Source organism: Vulpes vulpes, chromosome 12, assembly GCF_048418805.1.
Source record: "Vulpes vulpes isolate BD-2025 chromosome 12, VulVul3, whole genome shotgun sequence".
In the NCBI taxonomy this organism is placed as follows: domain Eukaryota; kingdom Metazoa; phylum Chordata; class Mammalia; order Carnivora; family Canidae; genus Vulpes; species Vulpes vulpes.
In genome coordinates, this window is record NC_132791.1 from 47,839,864 (window position 1) to 47,861,185 (window position 21,322).

Consider the following 21,322-nt stretch of genomic DNA (forward strand, 5'->3'; position numbering starts at 1 on the left):
GCTCTAGTTTCACACTCCTGCCCTTGCATTGCCTCTCAGGACTTCTAAAGTGCTATTGTCCAATAAAGCTTTCCGTGACGACAGAAATGTTCTATAATCCATGCTGATATGGTACACATTAGCCACATGTGGCTCCTGAGCACTTGAAATGAGGGTAGTGTGACTAAGGAACTGAGTTTTATATTTTGTTTCATTGTAATTTAAATCTAAGTACTACATGTGGCTATAGGCTAACATATTGAACAATAGAGATCTGATGAGTTCAAAGAGTTTTGTTTTATCTGTAAAATGTGAATTAAATCTGCCCCATCTGCATCACAAGGCTGTCTGGAGCAAACAAGTTGATGAATGGGGAAAAGATGTACTCACCTAAAGGATTTCGCAAGAAAGAACTGAGTGGGCTTACTCTTATAGCTGTTAATATTTCTGTTTTATAGCCCTTGCTGGACTGTGTTGATTTGATCTGCTTGCATTTCTGTGTCTCTTGTCTGACCCTGAGCTCTTTGAGGGTATGAACCCAGTGGGACTATTTCACAGCTATATCCTCATAGCTAACAGCTGGCATGTAGCTTGGTATTCATGTTCAAGTGAATAAAATATCTGGAGTCCAGAAGGGATTTCTGGCAGCAGGATTTAAAGTGTATGGTGAAAGCTGAGGGGGGAGGGGTAAAGAGAGGAAGGAGCGAGACAGAACAATATGGTGGTGAGACAGAGCTGGGGCTCCTGCTCCCCATGCTCAACAGTCTAGGCCCATCCAGAGAGAGCAGGGAGTCAATTCTTGATGCCAGGAATGCTTTCACACAACTGGGTGTCAGGTTTATGGGAGCTTAATTGAGAATGGGTGATCAGAGGAGAGAAATGATCTACTCAACACACTTTGCTTATTGAAGAAGGCTAGATTGAACATTTAAATCTCTGCCTAGCAGGGCTCTGGGGATGGATGCTGTGGTTTCCTTTGACTGATAGTGGCCAGATTGAGGGCTATTTCTCAGGATTTCTACCTCTACAAACTTTTGCTCTTCTGAGGAGTGGAAGAGGGATCTTTGAAGCTCTCCAATAGAGCTGTAAGAAGACATGGCTTTTGTTTGTTGTTAACTTATTTAAGAGGAAATTTAAAACTTATTTCTGCTCAATTCCAAGATTAATACAAGGAAACAGAGACTTCTGTGATCCCATCACCCACTCTGATCCCTGGATTTCAAACTTAGCACCTTTACAGTGGTCCTCCTTGTTTGGGGGCCATGAAAGTGTGGCTCTCTGCTTAGGCACAGCCCTGCACACTGGTTTTAGCAGCTAAGGAAGCTTGAGCTCAGAGCTAGTTCTCCTGGGAAGGCGGTTTTCAGTCAAGGTTTTGGGAACTGGTGGGACTCAGAATTTCCCTTTCCCACACACTTAAACTGGTTATATCTGTCCTAAGAAGGAAGCCAGGTTCTTGAGTGCTGGCAGCTCTGTGTCCAGCTGGAGTCTTCTCTTGGCCCATGCATTTATTTATTCATTCTAACACTTGAGCTTATTCTATTTATAAGCATATTACTCTTGTAGCACTTTGTTAATGTCTTTTTATAACTTGCATCAGGCTCCATTGTAATTTATATATTCATTCTGTAACTTATCACTGAGGCCATAGTTATTTTTTAAATTTACTATTTATCCCCATGGTACTAGGCAGTGACACAAGCTAGGATTATTCCTGGGCTACTCTTCCCGCCCCCGACCCCCCCCCCCCCCCCACACTACTCTTAGTAGCCTCCTGGGTGTTCCATGGAAAAAGTGAGCTGATACTTATCCTTTCCTACCCAGTCCCAGGGAAGTGTCCTATGTAGACCTTTCTGAAAAAACTGGCACTTCCCACTCAACTATTGCCCAAAGGCTTGTTCTCCTTCCCCAGGCTACTAACCAATTTGCTCACAGCTTAAAGGTAATTTCGCATCTGTTTGAAGTAAACATAATCAAGAAAGTAGACCAACTGCTAGAAGCCCACATAATACATCGATTATGGAAAATAACTCCAGACAGGTTGATTGTTTCCTCTTGGAGAATACCTGCTGTTTGGAGGAAGTTACTGCTTGTTTGAATTGTCGTTTTCTCTAGGAATCACTGCGTCTGGACTCTCAGGGCCTGAAGGAGAACTCTATTTTGCCAGTCGGATTAAACTGCTCTGGTCAGGGAGGGGAAGGTCTTATCACGCAGAGAAGGGGACTTTGGGAAGCACCCAATTGTGGCTTACATTCTATTTTGTCACTTCCTGACTGTATGACCTCGTACAAGTTCTTCAACTTCTTTGACTCTTAGCTTCCCGTCTATGGAAAGGGGATGACTGTTCTGATCTTAGGCAGTTGTAAGAAGTAAATAATATATGCAGCACCTGGCACGTGTAAGACATTCATAGGTAGAGCAGAATTTCAGCTGTAGATGACTTTTACTTTGAAAATGACAGGTCGGAGCAGCCCCGGTGGCGCCGCGGTTTAGCGCCGCCTGAAGCCCGGGGTGTGATCCTGGAGACCAGGGATCGAGTCCCACGTCAGGCTTCCTGCGTGGAGCCTGCTTCTCCCTCTGCCGCTCTCTCTGAATAAATAAATAAATCTTTACAAAAAAAAGAAAATGATAGGTCGTTGTTAAGTCACACAATACAAAGTAGATGACTTGCTGGTGAACTATATGCACGAATTTTCAAAGGACTGTTTTTAGTGCTTGAGACTCTCGGATATATCCCACACCGAATGGCAGCGGCTGAATTTTTACTCATATCTTCTGGTTTCCTTCTGTTGTTCCTTCCGGTCGAAAGAAATAAGGCTGTTGGGAAATCAGAGATGAAACTTCCAAGCACCGTTCTGGTTCAGCCTGTGAGCGCAGTCAGACCTCCTGCCGCGTCTCCCTCCCTCCCGCGGAGGGGATCCGGGAGAGCGCAGCGGCTGCGCGCGGGGGCGGGGCTTAGCGCCGGGGAGGAAGGCGGGGCTTACCCACTCCGCAGCCAGGAAAGGGGAGGGAGGCGGCCATTGGGCGAGACGGCGAGCGACGTAATAACTGCGCGCTCACGGCTGCAGAGGGTCGCCGCCGCGTCTGCGCACGGGGAGCTGGTTGCCGCTGCGGCCGCCTGGAATTGTGGGGGTTGTGTCTGCCCCTCGGCTGCCGGGCGGGAAGCCCAAGGTAGGGGCGGTGCGGGCCGCCCGGCCCCGGAGCCGGGAGAGGGCTCGGGGCGCGGTGGGAGCCTCCTCCCGCCGGCCCGGCGCCCTCCCAGCACTCTTCGGATCCCCCCCAGGACACCCCTGCCCCCACTACACCTCGTCCCTCCGAAGCGGGGCGTCTGACTGAGCCCCGGCCTCAGCCCAGGAGTCGCCTTCCCTACCTTTTCTTTCCAGAGCGTCTCCAGTAACTCTTCCTAAGTGCCAGGAGATGAGGCGGTGGGGATTCCGAGACTAGCTTTTGATTTCTACCAGCTTCCTTCCCTGTTTGCTTCTCCCGCCCTCAGTTTCTGCATCTAACTGCTGTTTCGTTGACACTGGTTCTTGGCCGAGGCCTCTGTGCCTCTTCGCCATATGGGATTGCCCTCTACCCGCGTGCTATTTCCACGCTTGCGTTTCCCTTTTCCCGGTAGATGGAAGACTTGGCTCGGAAGCACAGGTTACAGACTTTGGTGTTTTTCCAATCACCTAGAAGGTTGCGTTTAAGGTGGAGTATGGATGCCCGCAGTGCTTCCCAGGTGTTCTGATTCTGATGGTCTTGGAACTCTTGCCTTGAGAGTCTCTGCTGTAGAAGATTGGAGGGAATCCGTTGCCGTATGAGCCCCTGAAATGGGGCTCTGGGTGGCAAACAACACCTAAGAACCGAGAGGCCAGTGAGGGTTTCCTTGCACTCTCGAAGCTAGAGGGACGTTCGGTTTATTTTTTATAAGGAATTTATTTATTTATTTATTTATTTATTTATTTATTAATTATTTATGTGAGACCCACAGAGGCAGAGACACAGGCAGAGGGAGAAGCAGGCTCCCTGCAGGGAGCCCGACGCGGACCGATCCCCGGGACTTCAGGATCACACCCTGGGCCGAAGTCAGCGCTAAACGGCTGAGCCACCCGGGCTGCCCCATTCTATGTCTTTAAAAAAATATTGACCACCTATCTGTAGTGTCAGATTTCTACCAAACAAGTGAAAATACCTGGCACTGATTCAAGCCTGTCTGGCTTTCTGACCTCAGTAAAACCAAACCAAACCACAAACTGCTCTGGTGGATTGAAGGGGTTAGATTAACAGAGAGTAGGTAGGCATGAGGAGACTGAATCTTCCATGTTTGATAAGAAAAGAAACTGATGTGTTTATAAGCAGTGGCAGTGATTGTTTTGATAGCGTAAAAGATGTTTTGTTTTGTATGTGTGTTTTTAGCTGTCGCCCCACCCAAGCTTTTTTTGTGGTTGTTTTCTGATAAAAATAGAGCCAGATTTGGGTTTTGGATAGGATTTTGACAGGAGCCAGGGTTTGAGCATGTTAGGATTGATGTTTGTATGATGGATTGTAACTTGGTGTGTGGTCTTTTCTTTCTTTCTCTTTTTTTAATGTTTTATTTATTCATGAGAAACAGAGAGAGAGGGAGAAGCAGGCTCCATGCATGGAGCCTGATGTGGGACTCGAACCCAGAACTCCAAGATCACACCCTGGGCCAAAGGCAGGTGGTAAACCGCTGAGCCACCCAGCTGTCCCCAGTGTGTGGTTTCTTTATTTTTTTTATTTTAAAGATTTTATTTTTTATTCATGATAGTCACATCACACACACACACACACACACACACACACACACACACACACACACACACAGAGGCAGAGGGAGAAGCAGGCCCCATGCAGGGAGCCTGACGTGGGATTCGATCCCAGGTCTCTAGGATCGTTCCCTGGGCCAAAGGCAGGCGCCAAACCGCTGCGCCACCCAGGGATCCCTCCAGTGTGTGGTTTCAGTTGAAATGTGGCCCTTAGGTTTTTTTTTTTTCTTGGCCCTTAGGTTTTTCAGAAGGTGTCATCACACCAGACTGACTTTAGTTTTTCTTTAGGTTTCATGAATTTATTTATTTATTAAAAAAATTTTTTTTTTAAAATTTATTTATGATAGTCACACAGAGAGAGAGAGAGAAGCAGAGACACAGGCAGAGGGAGAAACAGGCTCCATGCACCGGGAGCCCGACGTGGGATTCGATCCCGGGTCTCCAGGATCGCACCCTGGGCCAAAGGCAGGCGCCAAACTGCTGCGCCACCCAGGGATCCCTAAGTTTCATGAATTTAATCTGCTAATTCATACATGAGATGTTCTGATGAAATTGGCTACAGAAAAGACTGCCTCCATTTTACAGATGGTGGGACTGGGGAATTGGTTAGTACACCTATGGTAACCTAGGAATGAGAAGTTGCCTTGTTCTTGGATTCCTATTTTCTTGACCTTCCCTGATGTCTTTGGAGGCCAGTTATTCTCTGCAGAAGCCAACTTTGAGCCCTGGTGTGTTTCATTGACCTGATGAAAGGCTAATTAAATAAAACTGAAAAACTGACAATATGGGTTTTAAAATAAACCAGCCAGAACTTCCTTGAGTGCTGTTCTCCTTTAGAGTGGTATGTGTAGGTGTGAGTGGTGGGAGTGTGGCTTCAGTGATAGGGTCATTGTCCAAAGTAGTTTTGAAATCTACCTCTGAAATGGTCTTCAGAGACATTTTGAACCATGTTAGTGATCAGTTTCATTGATACTGAATACCATGCTGTTGGGTTTTGTTTTTTTTTGCCTTTTTTTTTTTTTTTTTACCCCAAATGACATGGTTAAAGCAACCTTGTCACCTGTTTTGTCTTCATATGAGTAAGACGTTCTTTTGACGTGGACAAAATAGATTATTTTGGTGTAATGGTGAACATGTTTTGAATTTATCATTTATTAGCTGTATGAACTTGCACAAGTCACTTCCTAGGCTTAGTTTTCCATTGCATAAAAACGGGAATACTGGAGTGCCTGGCTGGTTCAGTCAGTGGAACACGTGGCTCTTGATCTTGGGATTGTGAGTTCGAGCCTGATGTTGGTTGTAGAGATGACTTTAAAATTCTTAAAAAAAAAAAATGGTAATGCTTACTTGGAAGAGTGATTAAATGAGGAACACGTTAATGACATAGGAATGCAGTAACGGTTTCTACCCTTAAAGAATGAAGATTTGCTATTAATGAGAGTATTTTTTGAAAAATGAGTCTCTAAAATCAAGTTGTACCTTTTCCAAAATAGGTAGATGCTTTTCAGTTCTTTGTTCATTATGTTTGTGGATTCATGCTCTGACTTCATCCTACTTCTTGTCTTTTTTTTTTTTCCATTCATTTTCTATCCTTTCCTGAGTGAAGCTGTGCTGCAGAGGCTCTCTGCCAGTCTCTTGGAGTAAGCTTCTTTTCAGGAGAGCTAATCTGAACATGCTTACAATGCTAGCCCCTTGGTCATATATTCCTGGGGATTTTTCTCTGGGGCCGCAGCTGGTGCTTAGCTCATGCTCTGTAGCACAGGCATCCCTAACTCCTGGATTTGGTGTCAATTTGGAGACCTCTCCTTGTGAGGCTAATCTTTTCTCTTTCTGAACAAGGATGAATACTTTATCCTTCTCTGAGTCAGCCTTAAGCTGCAGGCCTTAGTTTATCACAGCATAGAGCTTCTTATTTTAATTATGTGTAGTCTAAAGCGGCAATATTCTGCTCTTTTCTTCATGTTCTTTCATCAAGAGCTTCGATGCTGAGTAAGGGAGGAAGAAAATAGCCCCTTGCTATTGAGGTGGGGCTTTGGGTAACCCCTGATTCCTAGCGTAGACAGTAATTGAGTTTGCCTTTGGGATAAGAACCTTGTAAAAGATAGAAGCTGCTCAGGACACATGTGAAGAATCTCTGAGAATTTTACTGACTTGGGAAGGTTTACAACTAGCATCCTTCCTTGTGCTGTTTTCCACCTTGGAGACAGAATCCAGGAACAACAGAATTATGTTCAACACAGACTTGTAGTTCCTTCAGGTTCCACCAGGCAGCACATAGGTAAGGGTGTGATTTTGTTGGCTGGCCAGGTCTCATTCTCCTAACAGTCCCTTGGCTTTGGTGTTTTAGGCATTGAGATGTGTCTTAAGTCATTTATGGCATGCTGTATTAGAATATCATTGGCTGGGTGGTTTAAATAACAAACATATATTTCTCCCAGTTCTAGAGATTGGAAGTGTGAGATTAGGGTGCCAGCATGGTGAGGTTCTTAAACGTAGTGGTTCAGCTATTGAGACGTCTAATTAAGTGATTCTCAACCTTTTGTTCTTTATTATCTTTTGGGACTTTTTTCCCCCATCGAATTTTAATACCACTGCCCATGGAATTTTAATACTATGTATCTGTTTATGTACTGTGGCCCTTTGGAGGGCCATCAACTTAAAATATGTAAGATTTTTCTTCCCCAAGAATCAATCCCCCGCTCCCCAACCTCTTCTGCTTGGGGGTGATACTGCCCTCATTGAGAATGCATGGTCTTACTTATATTGTCTCTCTAATACAGCCTAATCTAGGCATAATCTAATCAAGGCATGTTTTATACCTAGAAGATCGAGCTATCACCACGCCAGACTGGCAAAAATGGTAGAACATTATCTCATTCAATCTTACTCTCAACCTTGTAAAATAGTTGGTATTATCCCCATTTTACAAATGAAAAAATAGGCTCAATGAGGTTAAGTGACTTGACCAAAGTAAAAAAGTTTGTTGTAGCCAGGCTTTAAACCCAGTTCTGACTCCACCGTGATTATTATTATTATTATTTTTTAGATTTTATTTATTCATGAGAGACACACAGAGAGAGAGGCAGAGACATAGATGGAGGGAGAAGCAGGCTCCCTGTGGGGAGCCCGATGTGGCATTCGATCCCAGGACCCTGGGATCATGACCTGAGTGGAAGGCAGGCACTCAACCACTGAACCACCCAGGCATCCCAACCACAGTGATTCTTTTGGGCTATGCTACCCCTCTTCCTCTCACCAGGAGCCTACTATCATCAGCAGAATAGGAGACCATTTATTTTCTCAAGGCCTTCTTAGGGCCAGGCCCAATGGAAAATGTTGAGGACACTTAAGTGAGAAAGAGTTCCTGCTCTTGAAGAGCTCAATAAAGTTTGGATGGGATGCCTTAGGGTAGTTCTCTTGTTAATCATTCCTGTTTGACTTCTCCTGAGATGGCTGGCAATAGCTAAGGATTGTCGTGGGAAGATTTGAGCTAGTTGGCCTTTACAAGGGTCAAAGCTGTGAATGTCCCTCCTCGTTCCATTTGCCAACCAGCTGAGCTGTTTCTTTTTTCAAAAAGATTTTATTTATTCATGAGAGAGACACAGAGAGAAGCAGAGACACAGGCAGAGGGAGAAGCAGGCTCCATGTAGGGAGCCTGATGTGGGACTCCATCCTGAGCCTCTAGGATCACACCCTGGGCTGAAGGCGGCGCTAAACCGCTGAACACCCCCGCCCCCACCCCCAGCCCCGAGGGCTGCCCGGCTGAGCTGTTTCTAATCGCTGAGCCTATTGTATAAAGTATGTAGCAGGCCCAGGAAACTCCTTGGCCATTACATGTTTGTAAGCATGAGGATGAATACGAATGCCATTTCTTTTCTTATTAATATCCCTAATAATTCAGGGCAGAAGTTGTTTTGTCCCTTTTCTTTTTTTTTTTTTTTTAAAGATTTTATTTATTTATTCATCAGAGACCACACAGAGAGAGGCAGAGACATAGGCAGAGGGAGAAGCAAGCTCCTTGTAGGGAGCCTGATGTGGGACTTGATCCCAGAACTGTGGGAGCGTCCAAAGGCAGACACTCAACGGCTGAGCCACCCAGGTGTCCCTGTTTTGTCCCTTTCTGATGTTATTCCATATTGTCTGCCTCAAAACCTAATGCTGTTGAGAGAGCTCGAGAAGAAATGGAATATGTGTGGAGGTAGAGGTGGGAGGGATAATTTTTACCTGGCCTTCTCCAAAGAGGCTAGAATTGAGTTTAGTCTTGACTACTTTTATTTTCTTCCAAACTGTGGACTTTGTAAAAAAAAAATTTTTTTTTGAGATAGAAGAGGGGAGGGGGAGAGGGAGACAGGGAATCTTAAGCAGGCTCCATGCTGGACTTCTGGGCTCAATCTCATGACCCCAAGATCATGACCCTTGCCGAAATCAAGAGTTGGATGCTTAACTGACTGAACTACCCAGGTGCTCCCCAAATCTTGGACTTTCGAGGTGTTCCATTTACCATCTGTGTCTCTGATGCCTCCTTTGCCTTATTTTCATAGCTGAAGCTGCTATATTGGCTCAGGTGTTCCTGGACCAGAAGTTGGAGCCTTTGGATAGTGTCTGATGTTTAGCCCATGTCCCATGTCCTATCCGCAGAGAAATGGGAAGGGGGTATGTTTCTGAGGTCCGTTTGCTGGCTGTGTCAGGGCACTGTGGGCCTTTTAATTACCATTTATCATTCTAGGCAGAGGAAAATCACAGCAGTCAGTGAACTGATCCATGTCTAGCTACTTACTGTGAGTTCTCTGCCTTTTCTGTCTTGTGAAGGGAGGAGTTATAGGGACACTTGAGTGGCTCAGCGGTTGAGTGTCTGCCTTTGGCTCAGGGCATGATCCCAGGATCCGGGATCGAGTTCCACATCAGGCTCCTTGTGGGGAACCTGCTTCTCCCTCTGCTTATATCTCTGCCTCTCTCTGTGTGTGTCTCTCATGAATAAATAAATAAATCAATCTTTAAAAAAAATGAAGGGAGGAGTCATAGAAACTGAAAGAAGAATCACAGATGCATCTCCTAGGTCAGGTGAGGGAGGCTGATACTGTGGACTTTTATTTTTTTTTTTTTTTTTTTTTTTAAACATTTTATTTATTTATTCATAGAGACACAGAGAGAGACAGGCAGAGACACAGGCAGAGGGAGAAGCAGGCTCCATGCAGGGAGCCCGATGTGGGACTCGATCCCGGGTCTCCGGGATCACGCCCTGGTCTGGAGGCAGCGCTCAACCCGCTGAGCCACCAGGGCTGCCCTACTGTGGACTTTTAAATGGGTGTTTATTTATGTCTGGAAATAGCTTCATGCTTTTGCCTCTTTCATTTCTGTGAGGCTCCCATGGGGTCAGCAACCATCTGACCAAACTCCAGAAAAGTAGTTCAGTGGAAGTAACAAAAAGTAGGACAATTGATACAGACAACATTGATTGGTCACACTTTGAATTCAGTTGGTAGTAGATTTTGGAAGCTTAAGGGGCAAGATCCTAAAGAAGGTATTTAAGGTTGATTTTATGAGTTTCCCCATTGCTGGTCATGGGGAGTTTGTTTGATTGTATTCGTGAAGCAGAGTCTCTATCCTTGGGCCTGGCTGGCCGCTAAAGTCTGAAATCGTGGTGTTTATGGGCTAGAAGACATCATCCTAGAGGTCTTTATATCAATTTTATTGGAAACCTCAGTGCTGGGTCTGGTTCAGATCCAAGAAATGGCTGTTGGTGGTTCCTTGGTTGAGTGAAGAGTCAGGAGGTACCCTTGTGGATCTTTCACCTTCCAGTGCTTGAGTTTTGTATTCGATGGGTTCTTATTTTACTGATGACAAAACTGAGCTCCAGAGAAGTGAAATGGGCTATATACCTTTTTTAAGGCCATCAGCATATTACTGGCAGAGCTGAGACTCAAGCCAGAGGGCTCACAGAGGGTGGCCATAGAAGTTGTTAAAATTATTTAAAGCCTTATAAAGATGCAAGATGCCACTGCAGTTAAAAATCTCCAGGGAGGAAGAAGGCCCTGCCTCCAATGACTGCCTTGTTCATTATCTTAAAACCCTTGCTGGTGAGGTTTTTGGCTGTCATGCTGATTTCTTTCCTATTCATGTTGAAGTATGTTTTCTCTTGATCTTACCCCAGAGGAAATAGAATTGAAGCTTCCCCCTATTTTAAAAACAAAGAACAAATGCTCAAGCCAGGATGCTCTGAGGGTGTTCTGTAAAGAATGGGGCCAGTGCACCAGTGGACCTTATCTGGTGACCCAAGCAAACCCATAATATACCACTAAAAGAAGAGTGAGGGAGTGAATGGTGTGTTAGTGGTTTAAAACATTTCTGGAGTCAGCTCACTTGGTTTTGTATTATGCTGTTTACTTAATAGCTGTCAAGTCATGGACAAATTACCCATTTTCTCTGAGCCTTAATTTCATGATCTATAGAATGGGAATAGTAATAGTTCCTCTTGGAACTGTCTTGAGAAATACTTGAAAGAATACATATGGAAAGTGGTTCCTCTGGCACAGTCTTAAGTACTCTGTGTTACCAATCATGTTAACAATAGTTAATTTCTAGTTCCTGACCTGAGACTTGGTTCCAGGATAAGGTATGCTGACCAAGCAAGTGTTACCTTCACCATTGCATCATTGCCTGTCTCCTTTGTTGGTTGACTGTTCATATCAGTGGTCACAGCTGGCTTGTGCTGAGTAACTAAAAGTCATGAATACCAAGGAACTCTGGTGCTTCTTTGTCATCTTCTCCCTTACTTGGCTTACTCCTCGCTTTTCCAAGGCTGTCTTTAACCCGCTCTCCCGGCCCATTGACCGATGTGGGGATGTTACTGGAGCAGGGCTGGCTGTCCAGAGCTTGCCTGGGGCCCTCTGACAGTATGTTCTCCTTGTTTCTTGCCTTCTGCTCTTCAGACAGATGTGAAGCAATTAGTTTGTTATAGGAACTTTGACTTCTGTCACGCTTTCTTCTGATTTGTATGCCCATTTCTGGTCCTTGCACAAGGTCAGGGAGGCACAGTCAAATACACTGACTCGGATTTTGTGTTTAAGTTGACTCCTTTCTCTTTGAGATTTACAACTGGTTCAGTGGAGCAGTGGGGGTGGGAGTGGGGGGAAAACCCCTGAAGCTACTACCCCTCATTATTATTGATCTCAAGCTGAGTTTCTAAAAAACCTGAGTATCGTAATTATAGCTGGTGCCTTACTTCTATGAATGAAACAAATAGGCTGAAACCTTATTGGGAGGGAAGACCAGTCTGAGTTGGTTTAAAAAAAATAGTCTTTTTCAAAGAAGTGCTATTGTCTTAAATTTTTTGGCAAGCCTCTGCAGTATCTTTCTTACCTAGTCTTAATGCTCCCCTGTTCCCTGTAACTGCTCCTGAGTTACTATGGGAGCCTCCTCCTATCATTTACTTCGGTTTCCTCTAGGACATTGTGTACCACTGCTTCTTGGGGTCTTCCTAAACACAGTGCTGACTGGAGAGCCCTCAGACTTCCAAGCCTTCAGTGGCACCCTCTTGTCTGAACATTCCCATGTTCTGTGCCTATCACGATGTATCCCTGTCCCACTGCTTTAATTCTGTCCTCTACCATTACCCACATGTATGCTTGGCTCTTGATAAACTGGTCCATGGGACCCTCTAAACTTGGCCTCATGTTTGTGACTCGGCCAGTTCTTCTGCCCAGAGTGCCCTCTCCTTCATTTCCTGCTTAAGCAGCACAACTGCCTTCTTCAGTGAACCTTGGTGAATACCTCCTCATCTATATCCCCATAGCAACACTTTGATTATAGAATTTAGCATATTTTATCCTGGTTAGTTATTTTGTCTGTTACTATATGAACATCTCAAGGACATGGACTCTGCTTGATTTTGTGTCTTCAGCATAATGCCGAGTATAACATGGACACCATAAATACTTGTTGAATGAAGGAATACATGAAAGCCTGAGAAATAACAGTGCTGTTCAGTTCCCAATTCTTTCCTGAAGCTTTCCTTAAATGCTCCTCACAGTGAGTCTGGCATGCTCAACTCCCAGAGCCCTTTGTGTCTAAGTAGTCTTGATTCTATAGAGTAAGTCTTTGCTTACCACCTGGATTAGAAATTCCTAGAGGGCAGAAAGTGCATTCCTCATTCCTTTTTGTGTACTCCGTCCCCAGCACAGTTCCTGGTACACAGAGGGTGTTTAACAAGTGCTTTTGAATGTAGGAGTCCTGCTCTTTGTCAGCTGATATGCCTATCTCAGCCTTCTCTGTCACTTACTGGCCACGGGTCTTCAAAGATGTTTTCAGGGCCAGATAGGAAACCGTGTGAGCAACAGAGAATGGTGGACCTGGATGTAGAGCTGCATGTAGAACAGCTGCTACTGAGTGTATAGTCATGGCAAGTACGTCTCTTTTGTTCTCTTCATCTTATATTACAAGAGAAGCCACAAATCTAGATTTTTATATTAAATCTCCAGGGACTATCAAAGTATATCTGTGGTTCAGATTTGGCATCAATGCTACCCATTTGTGACCTTTCGATATAGGCTGAAATTTCACATATTTAAGTTCCTTGTGGAAGAAGAAAGGGAGAGGTGGACATAACCTAAAAGCTAGCTTTCTTTCTTTCGATTTTATTTTATTTATTTATTCATGAGAGACACACAGAGAGAGGGGCAGAGACACAGGCAGAGGGAGAAGCAGGCTCCTTGCAGGAAACCTGATGTGGGACTCGATCCCCGGTCTCCAGGACCAGGCCCTGGGCTGAAGGCGGCGCTAAACCGCTGAGCCACCTGGGCTGCCCAACCTAAGAGCTTTCAAGGGAGTTTTTTTGAAAACCTAGGTTTGGTTGAGAGTGTTCTGTAATTTTCTGTGGATAGAGACTTGGTCTCTTGAGCCAAGTCCTACAGAGACCACCTGTTTTGCTTTATCCTCCCTTGTATCCTGAGCCTAGAAAGATGGCAACCTAAGGATTTATGTAAATTTTTTTTTTTTTTTTACCCTTTTGCCCAGCCTCTGCTGAGGCAGGTTTGATGGTTGTTCTAGCTCCTATCTACTTCTAAGGGCCTGGTGGTCATCCTGGTACAGACTGAGGTCCCAGGGATCATTTCTGTTAATGGCTTCTCTGAGAAGGAGTTCTGAATGAACTGGCACAAGTGAAAGGAAGAGGTACAGTGTACAAAATTATTGCTTAAATGTGGTTGGCCAAAGGGCAAAGCAGTATTAATAGCCAGAGGAAATCTGTACCTCCATGGAGGCTTTTGCAGGGCAGTATCTTATCCTGCCCTGTTCTTTTCATAGTCCTTAGTTAGGGACCTCTGGCAGAACTGCTTTGCTTGGTATTACCTTTTAGGTCTAAAAATGTTGCCACCAGTGGTATCTCCATCTGAGGCAGAAACAAGCTGATTGGATTATCTCTGGAAGAGTACATGAGAAACTGAAGAGTGGTTGTCTTTGGTGAGGAACCCCGGGTGTCTGGGCATTGAGGGAAAAGAGAGACTGACCTCTCACTGAATATCTTTGTGTGCTTTTTCAAATTTGAGCTGTGCATATGTATTATTAATATTTTTAAAAATATCTCTGGGCAGACCCAAGTGTGGTCTCTTCTTCAAATTCCACTCTGTCCTCACTTTATTCCTTTAAACACCTACAACTGGGATCCCTGGGTGGCGCAGCGGTTTGGCGCCTGCCTTTGGCCCAGGGCGTGATCCTGGAGACCTGGGATCGAATCCCACATCGGGCTCCCGGTGCATGGAGCCTGCTTCTCCCTCTGCCTGTGTCTCTGCCTCTCTCTCTCTCTGTGTGACTATCATAAATAAGAAAATTTAAAAAATAAATAAAAAAAAAAAAACACCTAGAACTAGTTACTGTAGATTGTCCCTTGGAAGTGACAGCCTTGTTTTTCTGTTCCTCAGAAGTGTCTTAGGTTTTCTCGGCCAGAGGTCTTTGGAATAACCGTCAGGCCTAAAGTACGCTTCACATTTTATTGTTTATAAAAGGGCTTTCAAATAATAGATCCTTAAAACATCCCCATTCCATAGACATGAAAAATTGAGGTTTGGAGAGTCTGAATTACTGAGGGTCATACAGTTAGGGTAGGGCTGTGACTAATCCAGGTAGCCTTACTTCATATTCCTGTCCCTCGCTCTTAATACTTATGTCGGTGAGTTAGTCTTCCCTTTTTGGAATTCTCTTACAGGTTTTCAGAGTTGTTTCAGTTGGGGCAGGTGTGAAGCTGTGATGTTCTCTGTTTTTTTAGTTTTGGGCTTTACCTCTTTAGGACTCTCAGTGATGTAGGCCTCTTTGGAAAAAAGTGATCAGTAGAAGGTTTCTCCATTTTCTACTTAGGTTGAATTAAGGCTTCACTGGGGCAGTACCTTTTAGGGAAGCTTGAATTAACAGTTTTGTTTCCCTTTTTTTGCTGAGTATTATTGCTGCTGTTAGGCAGAGGGCTTTGTTTCCAAGTTATAAATCTCTTTAGCAAAGAAATAAGTGTGGAATAGAACTAGAAGGACTTGTGTTGTTCTTGGATATAATTTAATGTTCCACATCACAAAGAGAGTAAACATCGTAAAGTGAGCAAGATGGGTTTGGATTAATATCTTGACAACATATGGCTTGGCATGTAGGGCACTCCTGGGAGACCCTTCTCACCGTACATAGCCTGTCTTTGCCGGGTGGCCCCTTCCCTCAGGTCTCCCCAGCAGCTGTTGTGCACCTGGGTGAATCATCAGCTTTCCTAAGCTTCTGGAGAAGAAAATCCTATATTAACTATTGAAAGCCCTCACATAGGAGGTGAAATAAACAGACAGCCCTGAGGGACAGTATGTTTTAGTACTACTAAGCTTCCCCTGAGTTCACCCAGGGTATTCACTCCCATTAGAAATACTGGCTGAGGGGCGCCTGGGTGATTCAGTTGAATATCTGCCTTCGGCTCAGGTCATGATCTCAGGGCCCTGGCATCGAGCCCCCCATCAGGCTTCCTGCTCAGCCGGGAGTCTGCTTCTCCCTCTTCCTCTGTGCACGCTAGCTCGTGCTTGCTCTCTCAAATAAACGGATGAAATCTAGAGAGAGAGAGAGAGCGAGAGAGAGAGAGAGAGGAAGAGAGGAAGGGAGGAAGGGAAAAAGACTAGCTGATCCTCACTACTGATCTCTTCAGAATACAACCCTGAAAATCATCTTGTCCTTTCTACTCTTCATGCCCCTGGCATCATAGTAGTAGAAGGTCTCTGAAAGCTCTAGAGAGGCTGTGGAAAACATGGAGGGAGGGGTTAGTTGCTTCTAAAGATGGAGTAGAGATCCTTTTCTTTTTTTTTTCTTACCTTTTCTTTTTCTACTTAAAATTAGGTTACGTTCAAAGAGAATTCTCTGTATTACTGACAGCTCAGAGTGAGAGAGGCTCTTGCGATCTCTGAAGAGAGATTGGGGACATGTAGAGATAATGCTTGGGCTGTCTTTTCCTCCCCCAGCCCTGACCTGCACTGTGCCAAAAGAGTTGCCCAGGTGATGGCTTAGTCACTGGCTGGCAGCTTTGTGGCCTGGAACCTCAGCCAGTTCACCCAGGTTTAAGTTCCCGTGGGCTTTCTCAAGCACATGAAATTCATGAGTGAATTCAGCTACATTTTCAGTTAACTAACTCTGAGAAACATTCCTAGCAGGTTGATTTGTGTGGACAGGCGGGAGCCTTGTCTCCTATATGGATAAGGTTAGCCGGAAGCCAGCTCACCCCTGGAGGAAGTCAAGGTGAAGTAGGGTGGAAAGCTCTTGGCTGTAGCATCAGATAGATCCAGGTTTGTTTGTTTGTTTGTTTGTTTGTTTGTTTATTTATTTATTTATTTATTTAGATCCAGGTTTAACCATGTACTAGCCATGAGACTTCAGAAGAGTTATTTGACCTCTCCCTATTGCTTCATCTGTAAAACTCCTCAGGGATTTCATTTCACATTTCAGTGTGCTTTCAGTATATGTTTTGTACCATTTATTCACTGTCTCTCTCTCCTCACAGCACTGTACTTTTAGGGCTATATCTGTGTGACCAAAGTACACCTCTTACTTTCTTAGAGCACCAGAAGTGTATTTGGGAGAGACTGATTTAATTCTCTGCGTACCTTTTTGTGTGTTTTTCATAGACCACAGCCCTTCTTTTACCACAGGTTACACTGGGAACAACTTGATTCTACCTTTCATCAGTTGGTTGTGACCTAAGGAGTCTTTGTGGTTATCATTCAAGCAATGGTTCTTTGTTAAGAACTGGCTATGTGTCTGCTACTGTTTGGCCACAGGAATTGAGTGGTGAGCGAGACAGATAGAGTCCCTGCCCTCAGTAATACCACTCTAAACCCGTCCTCAGATGGGTTACTTCTTTGGGTAACTAGTCCTGTTCATTCTTTGTTGATTCATACTAATTTGCTTCTGAGAGCGTAATCTTCTCCCTAGATGTAGGGGACAGTGCCCCTTTGTGCTGCCTGGGCCTTGCCTGCTGGCTTGCGTGCTCACAGACAATGAGAGCAGCGTGCTGAGGCTGAAGGAGAGAGCCCCGCAGGCTACTACTGCCTCGGTCACACATGTCCCAAGAGCCTGTTCTTGGCACTCTTGAATGTTCCTTTTCTCCTTGCACATAGATTATAGTGTTCACTGGTAATTTAAATTCAAAAACCTTCCACCCCCTCTCCGCCTTTAAAAAAAAAAAAAAACGCTCTGTGTATTATGGGGTAGAGAACAAAGCAGGCCAGCCTTGGTTTTCCCAGTGGGGTTTGTTTTATCACGTGTATTTTTTATGTAGCCTCACTATGGGTTACCTTTCCTTTAATAAGGCTAATCTGTAATTCAGGCATCTTGATATTCTGCAGTCCCAGAATCTCACATCTTTCTCTACCTTGTTTGTCATAAATAGTGTGGCGAGCAGATTTAGGGGGTTTGGTCGACAGGAAGTTGTACTTGCTTCTCCACTTTGGACTCACTGCATTCTGGCCCCTACTGGGCTTGATATATAGAAGGGCCAGCAGCCAGGTTGATGGATTTCTCAGTTTCAAAATAGAGGCCTGAAGATAGTCCTCTGCTCCATCTTTCTCTTTCTGTTGCCAGTTTTCCTGGAAGTTGGCAAGAAGTGTGTGGGGGAAAGCAGGGAGAATTGCTCTGAGAACCATTTATTTGAGAACTCTCAGCAGAGAATTGCATTGGCCTGCCCTCCTCTTTCTTTGGTGTGTGGTCTTGTGATTTGGTCCTGCTTATCTCTGGGTAATGCAGAGGCCTGAGTAGGACTCCACTAGCCCTTTTGGGGTTCTTATCAATAAATTTCTTGCTGGTTGGTCGTTCCTCTAAATTCTGTCACTTTCCCAGGAGCAGGGGAACGTGTCAATGTTTGGGGACCTATTTGAGCCTCTCTTTCTGGCACCATGGTCACTGAAGGCACAATGGCTGAGCCCACATGAGCCATGTTTCCCACTGCTGCTGGAGCTGGGAATTGGCTGCAGTTGGATTTAGCTTTAACAGTCACACAAAAGGCTTGGTTGGAAAGAAAAGAGCACTGCATAATTATTGCTTATGTACCAGTTAAACCTATCAGCCAACAGATGTCAAGTGCAAGAAAAAAGTGCAATAATGTTATTATAATGGCATAGTAGTTATCATTATAATAATCAGCTAGCAAAGCTTTTGATAAGAGGCAGATCCTGAAAGGAGTGCAGGGGGAAAGGTTAACCTTGAACTATGGCACAATGAAGGGGTGCTTTACCTTGTAGGAGATGCTGTGTGAATGTGTATGATTCAGGTATAGGGTTGTGACCTTTTCTGCACAGGTTGAGGAGGTATGGAGCCTTCCCCTGGGGTCGTCTGTCCTGCAGGTACTGTCTTTCTCATGGTGCCAGGGAACATCTTTCATCCTTTGGTTTAGGTGCCCTGGGTTGTGGGATTGCCATCCCAAGCACCCAGCACCAGTGGGTTCTCAAAAACCCAGAGGTTTCATCCCTGGGGGCTTATTTGGAATTTTCAGAAAATGTAGCCTTATTCCCACAGCTACAAATGATAAACTCTCCTCTGTTTAGCAAACTGCACTCTGTACCTGGGGTGTGGTGGTGGACCTATTATATGCATGCTTATTGAGGGGGAATATGCTCATGGAAGACAGCCTTTCCTTACTCAGGATGCTCTTTGGAACTATGTTCCCATTCTGGTGAAGTGGTCAAGGGGTGAGGAACAGCTGGGCTCATGAGTGACCCACAGAGGCAGTCCTGGGGTAGAAGAGTCTTTGGTTTCAGGCAGACTTGGGCTGTCTCCTGACCTCGCTGTTCACTAGCTGTTAGGCAGCCTTGCTGAACCTCAGCTGCCAGACTGTTTGTGCTCATTTATTTTTCACTGTTTTTCACTACTGTTTTTCACTATACCTCGGGGGTCTCTCTCTCTCTCGCTCATTTATTTTTCACTGTTTTTCACTACTGGCCTTGCCTCTGAAGTACCTGTCACTAAGTAGTTCTTAGTCAATGCTGCTGCTCCTACCCAATGCTGCCCACCTACCCTAAAGAATAGGACAAGGACATGACCCTCTTGCTTCCATAGGGAATTTTGGCTTTAATTGGAGATTTATGTGAGCCTTTTCAGGCTCTGGTGTTTTCAGAGCTATACTCGATTTCTTTTGAAGTTTCCTCATTGGGGGAGACACTGATATTAATGTTTGGGCAAATCCCTGCCTTATCCAGGGAGTGAAAGGTGGTGTTTAAAATCCCATTCAGGGGCAGCCCCGGTGGCGCAGCGGTTTAGCGCCACCTGCAGCCTAGGGCATGATCCTGGAGACCCTGGATCGAGTCCCACGTCAGGCTCTCTGCATGGTGCCTGCTTCTCCTTCTGCCTCTCTCTCTCTCTCTCTCTCTTTCTGTCTCTATGAATAAAAATAAATAAACAAACAAATAAACAAATAAAATCCCATTCATGGATTTTTTTTTGCTTCTGCCCCCTGCAGCTTTATTTTCTCCTCTTTTTTCCTTTGGGTAGGTTGCTTGGGGGCACTGTCTGCTTGGAGGGGCATTTGTATTTTGAAGAATCTGTTAGTTGTTTGGCTTAATCTCTACTGAGTAGAGGTTTTTGTGTTTCCATCTGCCTGGGCCTTTGCTGTGGACTTTTATTTTGGAAGTCTGGAGCACTCAGACAAGGTGATATCTTTTTAGACTATATTTTTGGCTGTAGGCCAGTTTATCACTATGGCTACCACCTGCCTGAAGAATGGCAGGACATAGGCAGTCACTTCTATCAGAAATTTGGGAAAGAGGAAGGGCAAAGGGGAAAGAATAGTTTGGCTTAAGGTCACTAGGGGACAATAGCTTCTCTAAGCAGAACCATTTGATTTGGACAGAACTTCATTTCCCTTCTCCCTGGAATTTTGTTCTTTCTGTCAACAGACTTATATAGAACATGCTTTACATTCCAGACACTATGGTAAGTCCTGAGTCATGACCAAGCCATATACACTTTCTCCTTAGAGTGAGTTGATGAGTGCTCCCTTCAGCAGCACATATACTAGAGTGTATTGATGAATATAGACATTGATAAAATTATAATCACACTCATAAATGTAATGATACCACGAGAACTACGACAGAGATTTGACTTGTTCCTGGGATTGAGAGGGTATCAGGGAAAGCTTCTTGAGGAAGTGATCTTTGGTTTAAAGATCACTTTGGTTTAAACAAAGATGTGTTTATTGAATAGTTTGACATGAGATTGAAGAGTATTTAAGACTGAGGGCCCAGCTTTTATAAAGCCTCTGGAATGGAGTGGGGGGCAAAGAAGTGACATCTGTGAGGGACTGAAAAAGTGGTTGGAGCACAGAGAATGAGAGGAGATAGATGCAAGATGAGACTGGAGGGATTGGCAACGGCAGGCCTGGTCAGCCCTGGCAAGGTGTTTTGTACTTAACTGGAGAGCACAGAAACCTTTGGAGGGTTGTTAGCTATGATGGTGAGATGATTGGATTTGCAGTGTGAACAGATCACTCTGTCAGATGGCTTGGCTTTTACCTACAACCAGACAGGCCTGAGAGGTGTTCTTAGAAGTTTCCTGGATGGTCTCGCTAACCTCAGGGAGAACATCCGCATCTGGAGCTTCCTGACCTTCTGGAACAGGGTGTCCCCCAACCTGGGGCGCGGGCTGGTGTTGTCGCTGCTGCTGCTGCTGCTGCTGCTGCTGCTGGTGCTGCTACTAGGCTGGGGCCTCTGCCTCCTCCAGTGACACCAGCTGGAGCCTCTGGGGACAGGGCTGGCCTCCCCCCCACTCCCCTCCGACCGCCACCCTGGAGGTGGCCTTGCTGGTTTTGTTGTCTTTTTAAACTGTTTTCTGCTGATCCCTTTTTTTATATTTAAACTCCGAGTGCTGGGACACTACTGAGGTTTCATACTAGTTTTTTCTTTCTTTTTTGTAAGAGAAATGAATTCATTATACCTCGGGGGTCGTTACTGGTTAACTGCCCGCGCCAAGGCCTGGCTGGGCCTCTCTCCTGGCCTCAGCCCCTGCGGTGGCCTGCGTGCTGCTACTGCACCACCACCCAGCAGGGAAGGAGCCTGGAGCCTTCCTCTGGCGGTGGGTGG

At 45.1% G+C, this 21,322-nt stretch overlaps 1 protein-coding gene across 10 annotated transcripts in view; it reads left to right on the forward strand.

The window, feature by feature from the left end:
* The window catches only part of SIL1 (SIL1 nucleotide exchange factor), a 288,423-nt gene that overhangs the window by 66,757 nt on the left and 200,344 nt on the right, over positions 1-21,322 (forward strand). The window contains exon 1 of one of the 10 annotated variants that reach the window (XM_026001354.2): positions 2,880-3,147. The exons of 8 other annotated variants lie outside the window; for them this stretch is intronic. The gene's annotated coding sequence lies outside the window, so the exon portion shown is untranslated. Of the gene's footprint in view, positions 1-2,879; positions 3,148-21,322 lie in introns of those variants that run through there. One more of the 10 variants, XM_026001358.2, reaches the window with a different exon arrangement.